At 47.4% G+C, this 20,893-nt stretch overlaps 1 protein-coding gene across 1 annotated transcript in view; it reads right to left on the bottom strand.

The window, feature by feature from the left end:
• Window positions 1-12,864, bottom strand: part of LPAR3 (lysophosphatidic acid receptor 3) — a 30,599-nt gene extending 17,735 nt beyond the window's left edge. Inside the window, exon 1 of the mRNA XM_066597866.1 lies at window positions 12,676-12,864. The gene's annotated coding sequence lies outside the window, so the exon portion shown is untranslated. The remainder of the gene's footprint in view (window positions 1-12,675) is intronic.
• Between the last annotated feature and the right edge of the window lie 8,029 nt (window positions 12,865-20,893).

Below are 20,893 nucleotides of genomic sequence, written 5' to 3' on the forward strand. Positions count from 1 at the left end.
TTTTATTAAAAAAAAAAATTTTGAGATGGGATAACAAAAAAAAACAGAATTCTGGGATTTCATACTTTTTTTATGGCCTTCACAGTGCAGGATCAATATTTGGATATCTTAATAGTTCTAACTCTCATGTACACAGCGATACCAAATATGTGTTTGTTTTTTAATTGTTTAGATTTTTATGGAAAAGGAGTTTTTTGTAAATTTTTTATATTTTTACTTTTTTTTTCACTTAAGAAAATCTTTATTAAATCTTTTTTGTACACTATGCATGGAGCCCTTGGAGGCTTCAGCAGGCTGCACACTGCCATGATAGCCTATTGGCACCAACTGATTGCGTTGTGGGGGTGCTGATGTGGCACAGGAACTGTTAACATTGCAAAGGATCTACGCCCCGTGGGAACAAACCCCAAGGAGGATTAGATTGTGAGCCCCCGGGGCTAATGTCAGTACACAGTGTTAAGCCTCAGGCTCCTGAGCCTCAGTGTCAATATGTCAGTGGGCCCTTTACATACTTGCCAACATGGTCGGCCTTAGCCAAATAGGGGGATCGCCAGGAGGATGTAGACTGGGATCCCCTAGGTCTGCCCAGCCAGATGACCTTCTTCTGTGTAGCAGTGTCCTGTGGAGCTTCATGAATCATTCTCCTCCTAGATTTGTCTCCTCCCCTCTGATGCTCCAAGGTGCCTCTGTCAGCCCATCAGTGTCCCCGCAACAAAAAATGCTTAGTTCTGTTACCGTATTTATGTTATGAGCTTGGTGCTGGTGCTGTATTTCTTATAAGCTTGGTTCTGGTATTGTATATATGTACTGAGCTTGGTTCTGGTGCTCTATTTATGTTATGACCTTGGTTTTGATATTTTATCTATGTACTGAGCTTGGTGCTGGAGACGTGTTTATGAACTGAGCTTGGTTCTGGGGCTGTATCTATTCCCCGAGCTATTCTGAGGTAGGTATGCTGCTATCTTGCTGCTACCGAATTTAGGCATATAGCCAATTAGTACAAAGTATATATACTCAAAGAGTGGTCATAAATGGCTGCAGATCCAAATGGAAGAATGTATCAAGTGGGGTACTACAAGGCTCGGTCGTCGGTGTTTTATTCTGGCCTATCGTCATTAAAGAGGGGGATCCCGCACCCAGCGCCTTTCTATCAGCCCTTGACTTTTGCTCTGGCGGGACAGTTTGTCCATGAATGGTTGGCCATTCATTTGAATACCTAGACTGTAATACTACATTCCTCCTCTAGTGGCCACTGCAGCGAAATTGTATGACCACCCGAAGCTTCCCTTGTAATGTCAGCCGATCGGCAACAGTTTCTGGTTGTTGTGATGAGACATTCCTTCCAGTAAAACAGTTCTGTCCAGTATAACCATTACTTATGTCGCATCATCTCTCGTTAGACCTTTTTGAATTGTTAAACATTAAATCCCTTTAAGTAATGTGATTCCTGTATGGGGCCTTTAATTATAGGGGGTTTTGTTTGTACACTCCAGCTCGGTGCATTCTGTTCCGTGCCATCTGTTGGTTAAATCGGGAATAATATTTTGCCCGCTGGTTTGCCCGGTGCCAGCTAGTCTGGTAACATCCCGCTGAACACATTATTTCCCATTACAATAATATTAAATGTTTTATGAATAGGATATTAACAGGAATCTGATGGGAAGCACCCTGTCTGATACATTAGAAGAGAAATCCCCCGAGACCTGGGCCGACTTACTGTAAAATATCTGATGATATGGTCATGTGACTCTCACTGCATCTTGTTGGGCAGTTTTTAGCTCTATTATTACCCCGCTGGACAGTAGATTACAGTTTAGCAACATTGTCTGATGAAAATTTTAAATCCACATCCTTCCTTGCCACGATTTCAAGTTTCTGCCCTTTCCCCATGCTTTACACTGCAGCCCTGCTCATTCAGAGTAGTTCATCACTTATATATTTAAAGGAAAATAAATCTACAAACGAATGAACCAAAAAACTGAAAGGAAACTCTTACATATAAGTTATTCTTCAGAGGCTCCCGAAACCATTGTATTTGGTGCAGCATTCAGTCACCTTAAGTGCGTATTTAACCCCTAAGTGACATAATGTCACGGTGTGATTTGACTGGCAGTCTGGCCTTTCCTCTGTCACTCTGTTTGGTCTTAGTCCAGCCAATCACCTTTCCATCTGCGTAACAGCGGTTCCTGTGCATGAAGAAGAGAAGTATTGCTGTGTGCCGTCACTGCAGAAGTACCTTGCGCCGGCTGTTGGGAATACCTCAAGGTTCCCTCTTCTTTGACCTTCTGCATTATCCCCTGCAGTTTATGGTCTGATTGGTCGTCAGGGAGGAGGTGGCCAATCAGTGATAGCGTCATGCTATATAATCTGACCACGCCCTGTCATGGTGCTGGTCATTCTGCCTAGACATCCCTTCCGGAGCGCAGCTTGTCTGCCATGATTCTGCTGCTTGCACGCTATGTTCTATTTGTTTGTCCATGTCCGATCCACCTGCCTGCTTGGTTGTTGGACGACTGGTTCTTGTCTGCTTATCCTACCCATCCGTTGGTAGGCAGGCGCCCAAGCCTCATGCTGTATAATGCTTTATTCATAGTACTGGGCTCCCTATATGGAGAAGAGAGGACATATGGGCCCCCTAAGGCTCCTGGGCCCGGGTACAACCGCATCCCCCTATAGTTGTACCAGTGATGCAGGGATAGAAGAGGTCCTGAAGGTACAAGACATGGGGCCATCCTTATTATGACGATCGCCCTGCTCCCAGGCAGGGGTCTACCAAGTCCTTGTTCAATTAGGGAAAGAATTCCTAGTCCTGTGTCCGTGAGATCCAAAATCACGTAATTTTGTAGTAAAGCAAAAGTGCTATAAAACACATGTATGAGAAGCCCATGGTTTTAAACGGGTTCTTTTACATGCAATGTTTTGTAGCCTGTGACATTGCTAGGATACAAAAACGCAGCATACTCTATACAGCCGCGATCTGCTTTGCAAACAGACTGAAACGGCAGCTGTAAATTTAGTATTCCCAGACCCACTTCAAATGGCTGTAGCTCCACTTCTGTAAGTGCTACCGACATACTTTTGGTGGCTTTTAAAATGACAAGCGTGTCGGTAACACTGATAAAACCAAACTGTTCATCCAAACCTGTAATGTCCTTTTCCTATAGCATGAACACAGCTCCTCCTAAACTGTAGGGAGGCTAATGGGGTTGTTGCAATGAGACAACCACTGTCCTTATGCCCTATTAAGTAAGGCGCATAGACATTACAGTAGGTGGTCTCTAGTCCAAACCCCCTCTATTAGCCAGGGTGGAGAGCAACTGTAAAAGAGCCGCTCTCTGGTGGACTCGGTCTGCCCGCTATCACATGATCGGTCATGTATTTCCCTGCAGCAACCAGCCAGCAACTTCCCCACCCATATAAGCAGCTTGTTGGGGCCACTTTACTATAAAATGGGGGTTATCATGATTAGAAAAGCCCTTTGACTAAGAATGTATAAGTTTTGCTTGGTGTAATTGCAATCTAAGCAGCAGGTAAAGATTTCTCTTACCCGTCCATTCACCATTTTACTTCAGTACAAACTGCATTTTAAGTAGCCATTAAAGAATAAAGAAAATGGTTCTGCAACGACTTAACGTTAAGTTCTGTGAGAACACAAGGATGTAAACCATCAGGTCTATTGTAGATACTGAGCTAAGGTCTCTGAGAGCACAAGGATGCAAAATCGCCAGATCTAGGTGCTGAACTAAGTTCTTCGACAACACAAGGATGTAATCCACCAGGTCTAGGTGCTAAGTCAAAGGAGTCTGAGGAACAACACTGGACCACTGGTCTCAGGATCAGGGAAGGTCTCAGCGGTGAGACCCCCAATGCTCAGACTTTTATCAGCAATTCTATGGATAGGTGATAAAAGTTAATTCTAGCTCAACCCCTTTAAGTTCCCTGAAAACACAAGACTGCAAACCAACAGATGCTGCTCTATTTTGTCTATTTTTTTTATACCGGATCATGCCAGAGGCTCTGAACATAGCCTAATAGTGAAAGGGTATGGACTCTAACAGAGTTGGACCCCCTCTTTCCAAGGGCCCCATAGTAGCTCCATGATATGTATCACCTTGCATTGGTTTGAGAATATCCATGCTACAATCTAGGAATCGTATCCCTGGAGTCATACTACACGCTTAATACATCGGCTTCCGGCTGCTCGATCTTAACAAGGAAATGCAAGGAGGCTCCATGCTGCTAATTACATGTTATTAAGTCATTGCACAGCTAGGTGTGTAGTAACACAATTCCCACGGTCTGAACCAAGTGACCGAGATATGTCAAAAGTTACCGACTATGTAACACATCCAGTGCTGGAAACAATAAAGCAGAGCTGAAGAAACATTGCAGAGATATTCCTTCTGGTGACCTTAAGAAGCCGAGACCGGCCCAAGGTTTTATCGCAACACTGTTACAATGGCAGACACTACCGCAACTGAAAAACGTTTATATGTAGTAGGACGTAATTGTATCCACACATGCTGGGCAGTCTAAGCTGACATTAGTATTGGGATGAACATAGAATGTTGGGCCACCTTTGGCTCAGTGACTGTAGTAACCCCACCACCCCGGGCTGCTGTCCACCAAATTCCCATAGATGGGTGGAGGGATTTTCCTCCATTCCTCCAGGAGAGCTTCAGATAGTGATGCAGAGATGATGGACGTGTTGGGCGCAAGGATACAGCGTTCTAACTCGTCCCAAAGATGCCCAATGGGATTGAGATTCGGACTTTGGGCGGCCAATGAAGTTTGCAGACGTTCTGCTCCTCCATGCTATGTGCCGTATGACATGGCGCTCAGTCATGTTGGTGGAGACACGGAGCTGTACTAGAGTATTACCACAGGGTAGTTGATGCCACATTGTCCAGGATGTCTCTGTACCCATTGGTGGGGAGGGTGGACTTCACTATAACCAGTGGCCTCAGTCCTTCCCAGCAGAAGGCCACACCCAAGTGCCGCCATCCGATCAGAAGATGGTGGACTGTGATTCATCCACAACACTTGCTTCCACTCACAGTCCGATGCTCCAAGCCCCATGTCAAGTGCCGCTGTGCATTCACTACTGTGATGTTATGTGCAGCCGCTCGTCCATAGTAACGCTTCGCATGCTGGTATTAGTATTCTGGTACTAATGGATGTTCTGATGGCCTGTGAGACCCCCTAAGCGAGGGCAGATGATGTGTGTGTGATGTCTTCACATCCGAAAGGCTTCGTTGTCCACATTCTGTCAGTTTACGAGGATTCCCTGAACATGGCGGCACCGCACACACCGGATGGTCTCCATTACCTAATAACATGGCCAACAGTGAATTCCGTAAGGTCCATAAGCTGCGATATCCGTACTAATTGGTTGGTAACATCCTACCACCAGATCCCATTGTCAGCTCTACACATGGTGACACCCCTACACCAGACTCCATTGTCGGCTCTACACCTGATGACATCCCCCCACCAGACCCCGTTGTCAGCTCTACACATGGTGACACCCCCTCACCAGACCCCATTGTCAGCTCTACACCTGGTGATATCCTCCCATCAGACCCCATCGTCAGCTCTACACCTGGTGACATCTCACCACCAGACCCCGTTGTCAGCTCTACACCCGGTGACATCCCTCCACCAAACCTCGTTGTCAGCTCCACACCTGGTGACATCCCACCACCAGACCCCGTTGTCAGCTCTACACCCGGTGACATCCCTCCACCAGACCTGGTTGTCAGCTACACACCCGGTGACATCCCTCCACCAGACCTCGTTGTCAGCTCCACACCTGGTGACATTCCTCCACAAGACCCCGTTGTCAGCTCTACACCCGGTGACATCCCTCCACCAGACCTGGTTGTCAGCTCCACACCTGGTGACATTCCTCCACCAGACCTCGTTGTCAGCTCCACACCTGGTGACATTCCTCCACCAGACCCCGTTGTCAGCTCTACACCTGGTGACATTCCTCCACCAGACCTCGTTGTCAGCTCCACACCTGGTGACATCCCACCACCAGACCCCGTTGTCAGCTCTACACCCGGTGACATTCCTCCACCAGACCCCGTTGTCAGCTCTACACCTGGTGACATCCCCCCACCAGACTCCGTTGTCAGCTCTACACCTGGTGACATCCCCCCACCAGACCCTGTTGTCAGCTCTACACCTGGTGACATCCCCCCACCAGACCTGGTTGTCAGCTCCACACCTGGTGACATCCCTCCACCAGACCCTGTTGTCAGCTCCACACCTGGTGACATCCCTCCACCAGACCTCGTTGTCAGCTCCACACCTGGTGACATTCCTCCACCAGACCCCGTTGTCAGCTCTACACCTGGTGACATTCCTCCACCAGACCTCGTTGTCAGCTCCACACCTGGTGACATCCCTCCACCAGACCCCGCTGTCAGCTCTACACCCTGTGACATCCTACCACCAGACCCCGTTGTCAGCTCTACACCTGGTGACATCCCCCCACCAGACTCTGTTGTCAGCTCTACACCTGGTGACATCCCCCCACCAGACTCTGTTGTCAGCTCTACACCTGGTGACATCCCCCCACCAGACTCTGTTGTCAGCTCTACACCTGGTGACATCCCCCCACCAGACTCTGTTGTCAGCTCTACACCTGGTGACATCCCCCCACCAGACCCCGTTGTCAGCTCTACACCTGGTGACATCCACTCCTTTATACCTAATGCTCACACATCACCTGACAGCACAGGTGGAGGGGCCAATGCTTTTGGTGTACATCAGCCTATGTGTCCAATTATTGGGTGTTGTGGACTCATTATATATGTAACACATTGGTGTCCTTTTGCATCAGTTCTCCATTGATGACAATGTGAAAGTAATGGGAGACTACTTTGTCAAGTCTCCTTTTTTTAAAGGCAAAGAATTGCGCGGCGGACAACACTAGTTTTTCCGTAGATAAAAAGCGTAAACCTGACAAAATGGACACAAACTGAGAGCCTAAAAAAATCCAACTGAAATCAATAGGGAACGAAAGGGAAACATTTGTTTCCATTTGCCTGTGATGCAACAGAATAATGGAAACCCCATAAATGAAGATTTGTGAGCGGAACCTTTTATGAAGGCGCTCACGGGCGAGATGGGCAGACACTGCTCCTAAACTAGAGTTTCCTCTGATGCCTATTATTTACACATGACCAGCGCTCTCCGGACATGTCTACTTAGTAAGCATTTGCACACCCCATAATGCATCTTCTGTGCTGCTTTGATTCTCTGTTATTTCCCCTGAAAATATATGCATTAATTGTAAACTGGGCTCTATCATTCCCAATATCAGTGGGGCAAAGTCTATCACTGTTAGTATGTAGGTTGTCCCTTTAACAAGGAGAATGGTGTTATTGATACATTTCCAGGAGGAATAACAGAGGAACAACTGCAGAAAATTTTCTCCATTATTGTAATTTCATGACAAATCTAAGTATTTGCTAGAGCAGACATGCCAGGAGAGTTGTCTCGTTCACTTTGATTATTACATAATATTACTAGCGCCTTTAAGGTATGTTCAGAAGATTTTATCGGTGAGAAAATCTGCAGGTAATCCCCAATAAAATCTGCCTGCATTTACATGTGGACGCGGCTGGGGATTTGCCAAGGATCCAACCTAGGCAATGCACAAAAATATTCCTCATCTGAACATTGGGGCCTTTTTTTGAAGCCATAGACATCATTTGTGGTATCTAAAAGTTGCAATTTTGTCACAATTTTTCAAAAAGTGGGTGGAGCCGGGCATGACTCACCTAAGTAAATAAGCCCTATTGTCCTCCAGGCCTCGGCTGATGGCAGACCTTGTGCCAATGCAATGATAAATATCAGTTCAAGAGGGCATTAGGTCAATAGTAAATCTGCCCACTATCTGCTGGATTTACTAAGGAGATGAACTGCTTGGCCTCCTGCATTTCTTTCTGTCACCAAGGTGGTGCCAGATCCCATTCTTTTCCTTTGGATTCTCGTGCACCCTCTAAATGAAGACCCTCTTGCGATCCGCTGATCATTCCTAATCTGGGCTACAACATAGCTGATCGCTTCTCTAGTGGCCACTGCAGGAGAAAGATGGTACAGCACGACAACCATTTAAATGAATGGGTGATCATGCAATACGGGGCTGCACTAAGTCCTCCACAGCAGCAGCTCTACTCTCTGACAGCAGGACATCTCATGGTGGGGCGAAATAATGGAGCAACCCAAAAGGGGTTTAAAGCCCTGAAGAGTCAATGGCAACACAGCATCAAAGGGGGTGTGATCATATCAGCTGGTGTGTGTTATATACCGTTTTGTTGTGTGAGTGAGGCCCTCCAATGATCAAAACGGGGCCCTATTTCAAGATCAGCCAGGGTCCCTTATGAGTCCTTCTTTCGTCCCTGTATGCAGTCAGAATAATCTGATCTGTCCCCTGAATTATTTACTATAAGATGCACCCGGGTTTAGATGACAGAAAATAGGAGAAAAATATTACATGCTAATTAACACTTCCCTAATGGGCTAAAGAAGTGGAGGGTTTAGTTCCAAGTGGGCCTGGATAGCTGCAGTGGCCCCAACAGTAATCATGCAATATGCAAATTGGGGCCTACGACTCTTACAGACAGTTTATGGAGCAATATAGTTGGTTTATTAATGCAAATCTATATCCAAGGTCAAAAAGATCCAAAAAGGGACCTGGTAAAAAAATAGGGACTGTCCCTTCAAAAGAGGGACACTTGGGAGGTATGATAGTACCCCAGTGACACTGCTCCCTGTACCTCTGGTAGGGCAGAAACCCTGCAAGAAAAAATGTTACCTTCACTCCATTGTTCTGGGCTGGGCACCGCTGATTATCAAAGTCTCTTATCTCTGACAACCAGAGTTGGTGTTATTGCACGTTCTGTTCCCGAGGTGCAGACACTGGGGAGAAGTGTCAGAGGTAAGAGCTTGTGAAAATCAGTGGGGGCCAGAATAGAGCTATGGAGGGAGGAGTGCATACTTCCTGGAGGGGCTTGCTGGTCCTATTGATCAGTTACAGTGCAAAAGCTCTTTCACTGATCCTTACGGAAGCTGTCAGGGGAACCTGGTGCTGCCAGACCCTCCTGACCAAAAGATACACTTTGTAGACAGCGGGGCCCAACTTAAAACTCACAATTTTGGCCCTTGCACCAAAATTGAGACTTTTGTACACTAGAAATTGTGCTGTACATGCCATAATGAATACGCCTCATGGGCCCTAATTACTTAGACCGCCGTTTCACTGACTGGTGCCCAACTATGAGCGACAAATGTACCAAGAGATGCAAGCCTCTTAATTAATTTGTCATATCTAATGATACCTCCCGTGCGGCAGATGAAAATCCACACCAGCTCTAAATTTGTTGTTGATATAACGTACGTGACTTTCTAGTGCAGATTATCATAAATCTGATGACCACGCCCCCTAAAGATGGCCCCACCCACTTAAAAAAATCTGGAGTGAGATTGTGCAAAAAGTTTACAATGTTTTAAAAATTCCCATGTCATAAATGACTTTAAAAACCTTCACTCAAACCCCGCCCCCTTGTCTAGACACTTTTGAAAAGTGGAGTGAGAGGTGGAATATCTGTTGTTTTTGACATAAATCAATAGTAAATGTCTAAATTGATTTGCACCAAAAAGGCGCAACTTACACCAGAATTCTGCCCCAACACCAATAATAAATGTGCCCCCGTGTTTATATCATGTGCGGTTGTCATTTTCGTCCTATGATATCCTTTGCTTTGGCAGCAGCTGCCTGGCACTGGTTGCTACCATCCAGTTTGCTGCCTACTTATCTCCTAAGTCCACTTACTGGCGGTTTCCCATTTCATTTGTAATGGTGACATCTGATTTCCCTTCTCACTTACGTAACCTTATCTGTGTTGTTTGTCCCTTCGAGTCCTTTAACAGGATGTGACCCGGATAATGCAACATCTTACCTGGGAGGATAATCCGGGCCTCCCGTCACTTCAGATGCGCCATAGTGACAGTAATAAGCATTATAAATTATTCTATGCTTAATGTGTTTGTCAGATTTCCAATTCAGATGTGAGGTGTCAGCCTGTTCTTATCATCCACCTATGGAGGTATCCGGACAAGTCACCTATTCTCCACATCTGACAGTCCGTAGAATTCAATAGGACCCATGCAGTGGGCTTCAGTGATGGACAGATGAGAACTGATATGTCAGAAACAACTTGTATTTCTTGCTCTCACCCTAAAATCTCCAGCACAGAGCACCAGTGACCATCACCCCCTGGACCGGGGGCAGTGCCGGCTTTAGGTTAGATGGCACCCTGTATGGAATGTTTTTTTGTCGACGCCTCATAATAAGAAAATACTATATATTCTGCACGGATCGGCTGTGTGACTGTACTCTGCTTGTGCAGCCAGATAACAGCATTCCCAAACCAGAACAGCTCGGAGAATAGATACAGTACCAGAACCAAACTCATTACATAAGTACAGCATCAGGACCAATCCTAGTACATAGTTACAGTACAAGAATTGAGCTCAGTATATAAATATAAAAAGTCTACACAAAAATGAACGATTTCAGATTTCTCGCTGTGTGACCCGTGATCTGTACACAAACTGAAAGGGTGGAAAAATAACAAAACTAAATAATGTGCTTGCATAAGTGTTCACACCCTCTTATATTTGGGGGATGGGGTTGTGTTCAGCATTAGCCAATCACATGTAACCTCCTGATAAATAGCAGTCTGCACTCCGCTGCCATTACTTACAGGGATTCTGGTTCCTCATCCAAGCCCGGCCATGGTTTACCAAAACCTCCATCCCGTCCATCAGAAGTCTGTGGGGAACGTGTTCTGTCTGATGAGACCGAGGGGGAACCTGTTGGAAGGGATGTTTGGTGTAAAGCCAACACCGCCATCACCAGAAGACCCCCAGACCGCAGTGAGGATGGTGGGGGGCAGCATCATGTGTAGGGCTGTTCTGCTGCTGGAACTGAGCCTTTAGGCCTCAAGTCCACTTGAAAAATACAATCCGCGCAGAATCCGCCGCGAATTTGCTTTAAATGGTATTTTTTTTGCATGCAGATATCTGCACACATTGGTATCAATCCGCGGCAAAATGGAGCATGCCGCGTTTTTTCTCCCGCGTGGGAAAAACACAATTCTTTTAAAATGCCATTCGCGGGTGCAAAAATCAATTTAATGGACCGCGGATGGCCAGTGATTCCCTATGGGCAAAATCCGCTGCGGAATCCGCAATTCCATTTAGCTAGTGGACTTGAGGCCTTAGTCAAGGGGAGGGGATTATGAACAGTCCCAAATATCAGACTATTTTGGCCCAAACCTTCCGGCCTCGGCTAAAAAGCTGAAGATGAAGATGAATTTGAGCACAACAACGACCCAAAGCAGACGGACGAATCACCAAGAGAACGGCTTTAACCGGAGGATCACAGTTTGGACTGGCCCAGACAGAGCCCAGACCTGAATCCCACTGAAGATCTGTGGGTGACCTGAAGAGGGCGCTATACATGAGATGCCCTCACAAACTGAAAAAAGTGGGCAAAGATGTGCCACGCTGATAGACACCGACCCAAAAAAACTGAAGGCTCTCATAAAGTCAAAGGGTGCATCAATGAAGTATTACTTTTAGTATGTGCAGATTTAGGCAACCACATTATTTTAAGGTTTCTTTTATGCGAGCATCGCTCTTCTCGAGTAACTGTATGCTCGTCCGAGCAAATGCGGGGGGGGGGGGGGGGGCGGGGGGAGAGCTCTCTTGCTCTCCCAATATAATTCAAGCCAACCCGGAGAATTGAGGAGGCTCTCAGATGCTTGAGAACTCCTCATCCAAGAAAGTGCATCTTCCCCTTTTTCCTGTAAACTGCCCACTCGTACCCCCGGAGCGCTGGATACTTTTATAACCTGTTTCTTTCCTGTATCTGCGACCTCGGTACCGGTGTGCCCCAGGCTTTCTCTAGACGCTCCCCCCCCCCCCTGTCCATATGAATTCTCACTGGGATTAGGTGGAAGAGTGGACCCGTGCCATATAACATTGAAGGCGATCAAGGACCAGCAGTGTGGCGGCCTGTCCACACCAAGTTAGTCCTAATCTCTTGTCTTCCCACAATCTAACATAAATACATTCTCAGAGCGCTGTCCTAAACTTTATTTTACAGCACCAGAACCAAGCTCATAAAATAAATACAGGATGAACCAACCTCGGTACATAGATACAATACCAGAAGCAAGCTCACAACATAAATACAGTAGCAGAACTAAGCGCTTTGGAACATCAGAGGGCAGGAGACAAAGCCAGGAGGAGGATGAGTCATGTAGGTCAAGATGCTGCCGCACACAGGAAGAAGATCATCTGGTAAGGTGGACCTAAAGAGGGCGATCGCCCTCAGTCTACAATCGCCTGATGCCACCCATACAAGCTGGGGCATATATCAATGGGCACTACCTACTGAGTTACAGTGGTGTCCCCAAAAACTTTCAAGCAGGCACAACAGTTGCAAAACTTTTTAGAGAGTGCATCAGTTTCTGCTGAAGTTCCCCTTGAGCATGTGGAAGCCTGAGACTGGGAGGTATGCAATATCATGGTCATTACTTTCTATGATAGGTAGGAGTATCGCAGCCGGTCCAATGCTCTTAGGCTACTCACCACTGGGCTGGTGTCTAAGTCAGATGCCCTGTTGGTCTTCGCAGGTGTCCAGTGCAGGTAGATGCAGCAGCAGCATCTGGTCGTCCAGATCCGCAGTCCTGGACATGGTGCTGGATGGACTCAGATGCCGCCTATGTGAGGAGCAGAATACTGTACAGCACTGTGGGGAAGCTGCTGGTTACAACTTGCAGGCAGTCTACATGCTTTCTACTTGTCCCACCCCACGCAAGGACGAGCATCCACTCCCTCCCAGATTAACTCCTCATATGCTTTGTGTAACACAAGTTCAAGCCTATAAGTCACCCGCAGCACCTGTACAATATGCCAAATATCGACTGTACTCACATATCCACTAGTTATCCTGCCCTTTATACCTGCAGGGTTACAGTACGGTCACATTCAGGTCTAAGATCTTCTACCCACAATCATATTACAGCCATGGCCAGCCTTAGCTACATGCGACCCGTGCAGTTATACAGGGCACCAGCTTGTGGGGTACCAGGCAGATGTAGACTGGGATTGATCTCCCCCTTACTCCTGCTGGCCAGATTATCTTCTTCCTCCATGTAGGTGCATCTTGTATAGAGATACATGAATCATCCTCCTCCTGGCTCTGGCTCTTCTCTGCTGATCTTCCAAGGTGCCAATGTCAGCCCTTCGACACCCGCGTAACACAGTCACTTAGTTCTGCTACTGTATTTATGTTATGAGCTTGTGAGCTTGATTCTGGTATTGTATCAATGTACAGAGGTTGGTTCTGGTGCTGTATGTATGTTATTAGCTTGGTTCTCGTACAGGTTCTGTTCTGGTTTGGGTGTGCTGCTATCTTGCCACGTTCTGCAGAATACAGGCAAAGTGCCTATCAGTGCAATATATTATTTTATTTAATGATGGGGGGGCACCAAAAATAACTCTGCACCCGGTGCCATCTAACCCGACGCCAGCAGTGAGTACAGCTCCGTAGTCTCATAATACAGCACCTATAGAAATCTATGGCCCATACTGTACGGCTGCATGTTCGTAGCATGATCCATTGAATGCCATGTTATGGAGGTACCATCTCCGTGATGCACGGCTCGTAGTAGTAGTACTGCCATAATCTGGTGTCATATTGAAGTACTATATGGCACATGATGCCTTAGTCATACTGACCATGATCACATATCATTGTTGCCTAGTGTCTGACATTGCAGTACCGCATTCGGAGATGACCAAGGCGAGTTCTCATGCAATTGGCTTAGCATGGTTCCACCTTACAGAAGGAAGCGCAGCTCTGGAGCACATGCTGCTGCTCTAACAAATGAAATACAATGCAGTGTAAATGAAGACGACTATTTGTAGGCTTTTGACGTCTCCTCGAATACAGGGGTGGATGCAGGGTTTCATTTTTTTGGAGGGGGGGGGGGCTTTTACATTAGACAATAATTGTAAATGAATGTTCATCCAAACGTCCGTTCATCTGGTCATCGCTCCGTGTAAAGGTGGTGGCCATCAGCCGACACACAAGCAAACGCTCGCTTTGTTGGGTGGGGACATCTTTTATGTGGCACCAAGAATTGGTGGCAGCGCATCACTCGGTATAATCTGCCATGTTGTATGGGGTCAATGGTCACACACGCCCAAAAACGCTTCTCATGGGTCGGAGTGGTCCACCTGGTTCTACAAAGATCAGGGGTACGGACCTAGGGGGACCCTCCACACAGACCCGTATCAGGACGCACCCAAATCCCCAGTTATGGAATTCCACGCCAAAATCCACACTTGTAACTACGAATTTTGATGCAGAATTGCAGCAGGTTTTAAGTCATTTTCAATTCCGCATCAAAATTTGCAAATAACCAGCGAATTTTGGTGCAGAATGTACTGTGACGTGTGGAGCATCCTGTGCCCAAAAAGTCCAAAGACATATTTCCCCCCCCCCCAAAAAAAAAAAATATATATACACATACATACATACATACACAGGTTGTCCCAGTTCATGTTGCGACAGGGCAAATAGTGGGGTCGGCCTCACTGCATTGTAATGCTAGGAAACTATCCGCATGGAGAGTGGGGTGAAACTAAGCGTAAAATACACATTTACCCATTACTGCATGATTTAAGTGCAGGAAGAGCAAATAGTTTACATGAATGAGGTCTCGCCGTGTCCTCCTGGCGCACGAAGGATGCATGGGCGCTCAGCCAGCAGCAATTAATTTGTCCGGCGTCAAGTTGCAGATATCGTTCTCCAAGGAGGCTTTCCTCATAAAGGACGGCACCGCTTAGCTGTTGGCTGATCATGCCTAGCAAGACATGAATGCTATATTGTCGCTGCGGCATGCCCTAACAGCCCACGGGTTCCGGCTGGCCCAAACATGTCAATTATACATGTTGAATGCTCCATCTTGGTTGAATTGAACTCATCAGTCCATATGATGAAGGTTGTAAAAACTGAATCCAGTCCCATAAATAATGTGAGGCTCTGCAGTTCCAGGATACAGTTGCTGATTGGAATTGTCCATTTTCTTTTCTCTATCTAGGCCCAGATCACCATGAGGATTTCTTCCAGCCATGACTTCTCTCTGCACACAAACTCCCCATCCTGCTGCTGCCGCCGCCCGTCTCAGGGCCATCGACACATTAATGTACAATGTACTTTATCATTGGTTACATTGTATCACTAGTAGAAATAACACGTGACAACAGCACTGTCCTGAGCACCTATAAAAGTGGAGCAATTGATGCACAGTCACCTGGAACCAGAATCCATGGCTCCAATCTAAGGTCGCCAGCACACGGGCGGGTCGGATTCCACAGCGGAATGCTGACCTGGCAGCAGCGGCGTCCGTGCGTACCTGCTTTATTTTCTCTTCCTCTGTACTGCGGATGGTCCGCACAGCTCGCCCGCAGTACAAATTTTTTACTTTAAAGTCCTGCTTTTCCCTGTTATCGCCTAGTGATGACGTGGAATCCGCTACCTTTCCACAATGTCAATGCTACATAGAGACTACTGATTAACTATTGCGCTACAGCCGCAGTCCGGAGCAATAAATGGAGCTGCAAGTAATCTTGTGGACGGCAGCTGCGACTCGTTTAAAATCAGTAGCGCTATAAAAAGTTTCCTTGCTGCCCAAAAGTAAATGAAAACCGTAGTTCTGCAATTCAAGAGAGAAAGTGAGGTGCTTTCCAGGACTAAAGAAGAAGCATATTCATTTTGTTACAGGAAGCAGTGGCAAACTGACCACAGAGGGTGAGCTGCCATGTGGCCCATGGTGAGAAGGGGTCCTGCGCTGCTCCTGCTGCTTCCCTAATGTGTCTTTCTGCAGCCATCACTATAGGAGCTCACTACATACAGATTAATCCAGCTCCCATTGAGACCAGTACCAGCTGTATACATCCATGCAGGGAGCTCCCCCTAGTGGAGGCTGCAAGTAGCCTAAATTTTATCATTTGTCAAGTCAAACCAGTGCTGCCTATACGATACATCGTGAAAATTATCAACACAGAACTTTGCACCTAAAAACTTTATGAAACGTGTAGAACAGTTGGCTGAGCTTAAAGTGGAGGTTGTGGCCCATTCTGGCTTTTGCCCCGGGGCCCTCTGATTAATGTGCTTTTTGGTCTTTCACATGATTTTTCTCAGAAACATATCAGGTATCTTGTACATTTTTTTACTCTCCAGGCGGAGATCGCAACCAGACGGGTCAATCTCTTCAATAGCACACAAAAAAGTTAGTGATTCTTCAGAAACTGCACTAGAAATAAGACGACGGTTAGAAGGAGCAAGGAAAGGTTTCTGATTACTCAGCAGCAGGTCTGCACACGCCGCCCGTATAACACGAATCTCCAGTTTCCCTTACATTACAGATTAGAGGCCTTGTAAAAGAAAGACTAAAGCCTTGCACTTCTTACAGTTCAGCATTTGCTACAGTAACCAGTTCAGACAATCTGCTGCACCAATCTTACCCCGTCCTGATAACTTACTGCATTACCGCTCGGTGCGCACGAGCTGCAGACTTGGGCGCAACCCTCATCGGACACAAGTCCAATATACAGGCACGCAGCATATTGGTCCTACAGTACTTCTTGACCATGAAAACAGACAGGGATAGCACATGACACAAGCTTTTCTTGCAGACCATCAGTCTGTGTGAACATCCCTGTGGATAGCCTCACAGACGACTATGGGGCCGAGTGCCGTCCGGGGAATTATGCAGAATCACATTTACAAGCAAAGATAATATTTTAAACAATTGAAAGATTGAAAGTTTTAGCAATTTTTTTTGCATGAAGTGTTAATGGACACTAATGTTCTCGTTGGGGCTGCCGGCAGAATACAATGTAATCTCCCGTCTCCCGTGGAGAACACGGCCTGCGGTCTGTTGAGATACAGCTTATCTCTCTGCTGCTGAACGATGGATTTTAAGTTCACCTTAAAATCATCATTCAGACGAAAAGTGCACACGTCCTTATCAGAAACCTGATTGGACAGTGAACAGTCCCAACTACAGCCGGGTCACACACTCCTGCAGCGGGATCTTTGCGGTGGAACTGCAGAGGCGCCTCCAGAAAGTGCTGTAAGTCCCTTCGCTAGTGTGGGACCACGAAGGATGAAGCTTTAGGAAAGAGGTGTTCTGGTAGTCATTTGCAGTGCATTGTGGACTTGCCAACTCTCTGCATAACCAAAATCTGACACTGTTCGCAATTTTTTTATTTTATCTTTTATATAGAGAATTGCTTATTCTTGTTATATTTGGCGGACCGCGTCGATTTACTTACTAATTTCTCGTTTTATTCTATTTGTATTCTTTTTCTGTTCTTGCATTTGCAACATATCTATTATATGTTGCTACTCCTCCTATGACTTTGTACCCAGCTTGATTGAAGAAGGGGTTCTTCCCAAAACGCTTATCCAATGCTATTTTTTTTTTTTTAAATATACTTAATAAAAAAAAAAAGTTGAACAATCCATCCTGCCGTCCCACCATCTTTTCTGGAGAGTTGCGCCTATCGACCAGTCTTCTTTCTCTAGTTCTTCACAGATCGACTGTGCCCTCCCTTGGTGGTTCTCCTGGTTGGCACCACCTTCACAGTTCATTCATTCATTCATTAATAACTAGAGATGAGCGAGCACCAAAATGCTCGGGTGCTCGTTACTCGGGACGAAATTATCGCGATGCTCGAGGGTTCGTTTCGAGTAACGAACCCCATTGAAGTCAATGGGCGACCCGAGCATTTTTGTATATCGCCGATGCTCGCTAAGGTTTTCATTTGTGAAAATCTGGACAATTCAAGAAAGTGATGGGAACGACACAGCAACGGATAGGGCAGGCGAGGGGCTACAGGTTGGGCTGCATCTCAAGTTCACAGGTCCCACTATTAAGCCACAATAGCGGCAAGAGTGGCCCCCCCCTCCTCCCAACAACTTTTACTTCTGAAAAGCCCTCATTAGCAATGCATACCTTAGCTAAGCACCACACCACCTCCAACAAAGCACAATCACTGCCTGCATGACACTCCACTGCCACTTCTCCTGGGTTACATGCTGACCAACCGCCCCCTCGCACGACCCAGTGTCCACAGCGCACACCAAAGTGTCCCTGCGCAGCCTTCAGCTGTACTCATGCCACACCACCCTCATGTCTATTTATAAGTGCGTCTGCCATGACGAGGAACCGCAGGCACACACTGCAGAGGGTTGGCACGGCTAGGCAGCGACCCTCTTTAAAAGGGGCAGGGCGATAGCCCACAATGCTGTACAGAAGCAATGAGAAATATAATCCTGTGCCACCGCCATCAGGAGCTGCACACGTGGGCATAGCAATGGGGAACCTATGTGCCACACACTATTCATTCTGTCAAGGTGTCTGCATGCCCCAGTCAGACCGCGGTTTTTTATAAATAGTCACAGGCAGGTACAACTCCGCAATGGGAATTCCGTGTGCACCCACAGCATGGGTGGCTCCCTGGAACCCACTGGCTGTACATAAATGTATCCCATTGCAGTGCCCATCACAGCTGAGGTAACGTCCGATTAAATGCAGGTGGGCTTCGGCCCACACTGCATGCCCCAGTCAGACTGAGGTTCTTTAGAAGTGGACACATGCAGTTACAACTCCCTGTGGACCGAAGGCATGGGTGGGTGCCAGGAAGCCACCGGCGGTACATAAATATATCCCATTGCATTGCCCATCACAGCTGATGTAACGTCAGCTTTAATGCAGGTGGGCAAAAAATTAATTGGATTACACTGTAGCCAAGGGCCCCCAAAAATTGGTGTACCAACAGTACTAATGTACATCAGAAAAATTGCCCATGCCCAACCAAGAGGGCAGGTGAAACCCATTAATCGCTTTGGTTAATGTGGCTTAATTGGTAACTAGGCCTGGAGGCAGCCCAGTTAAAATAAAAATTGGTTGAGGTGAAAGTTTCAACGCTTTAATGAGCATTGAAACGTATAACAATTGTTTAGAAAAATTATATGACTGAGCCTTGTGGCCCTAAGAAAAATTGCCCGTTCGGCGTGATTACGTGAGGTTTCAGGAGGAGGAGCAGGAGGAGGAGGAGGAATATTATACACAGATTGATGAAGCTAAAAGGTCCCCGTTTTTGATGGTGATAGAGAACGTAGCTTCCATCCGCGGGTGCAGCCTACGTATTGCTTAGGTATCGCTGCTGTCCGCTGGTGGAGAAGAGAAGTCTGGGGAAATCCAGGCTTTGTTCATCTTGATGAGTGTAAGCCTGTCGGCACTGTCGGTTGACAGGCGGGTACGCTTATCTGTGATGATTCCCCCAGCCGCACTAAACACCCTCTCCGACAAGACGCTAGCCGCAGGACAAGCAACCACCTCCAGGGCATACAGCGCAAGTTCAGGCCACGTGTCCAGCTTCGACACCCAGTAGTTGTAGGGGGCAGAGGCGTCACCGAGGACGGTCGTGCGATCCGCTACGTACTCCCTCACCATCCTTTTACAGTGCTCCCGCCGACTCAGCCGTGACTGGGGAGCGGTGACACAGTCTTGCTAGGGAGCCATAAAGCTGGCAAAGGCCTTGGAGAATGTTCCCCTGCCTGCGCTGTACATGCTGCCTGATCTCTGCACCTCCCCTGCTACCTGGCCCTCGGAACTGCACCTTCTGCCACTAGCGCTGTCGGATAGGAATGTTACCATCAGTTTGTCCGCCAGGGTCCTGTGGTATAGCATCACTCTCGAACCCCTTTCCTCTTCGGGAATGAGAGTGGAAAGGTTCTCCTTATACCGTGGGTCGAGCAGTGTGTACACCCAGTAATCCGTAGTGGCCAGAATGCGTGTAACGCGAGGGTCTCGAGAAAGGCATCCTAACATGAAGTCAGCCATGTGTGCCAGGGTACCTGTACGCAACACATGGCTGTCCTCACTAGGAAGATCACTTTCAGGATCCTCCCCCTCCGGCCATACACGCTGAAAGGATGACAGCATGGGTACCCTCAGCAGTGGGCCAAGCGGTCTCTTCCCCCTCCTCCTCATGCTCCTCATGCTCCTCCTCCTCCTCCTCAACGCGCTGAGATATAGACATGAGGGTGCTCTGACTATCCAGCTTCCCCCGCCTCCGTTTCGAAGCGCAAAGCGTCTGCCTTTATGCTTTGCAGGGAACTTCTCAAGAGGCATAGCAGAGGAATGGTGACGCTAATGATTGCAGCATCCCCGCTCACCATCTGGGTAGACTCCTCAAAATTTCCAAGGACCTGGCAGATGGCTGCCAACCAGGCCCACTCTTCTGTAAAGAATTGAGGAGGCTGACTCCCACTACGCCGCCCATGTTGGAGTTGGTATTCCACTATAGCTCTACGCTGCTCATAGAGTCTGGCCAACATGTGGAGCGTAGAGTTCCACCGTGTGGGCACGTCGCACAGCAGTCGGTGCACTGGCAGATTAAACCGATGTTGCAGGGTCCACAGGGTGGCAGCGTCCGTCTTGGACTTGCGGAAATGTGCGCTGACCCGGCGCACCTTTCCGAGCAGGTATGACAAGTGTGGGTAGCTTTTCAGAAAGCGCTGAACCACCAAATTAAAGACATGGGCCAGGCATGGCACGTGCGTGAGGCTGCCGAGCTGCAGAGCCGCCACCAGGTTACGGCCGTTGTCACACACGACCATGCCCGGTTGGAGGCTCAGCGGCGCAAGCCAGCGGTCGGTCTGCTCTGTCAGACCCTGCAGCAGTTCGTGGGCCGTGGGCCGTGTGCCTCTTCTCTCCTAAGCTGA

Source organism: Eleutherodactylus coqui, chromosome 3 (genome assembly GCF_035609145.1).
Source record: "Eleutherodactylus coqui strain aEleCoq1 chromosome 3, aEleCoq1.hap1, whole genome shotgun sequence".
Taxonomy (NCBI): Eukaryota; Metazoa; Chordata; class Amphibia; order Anura; family Eleutherodactylidae; genus Eleutherodactylus; species Eleutherodactylus coqui.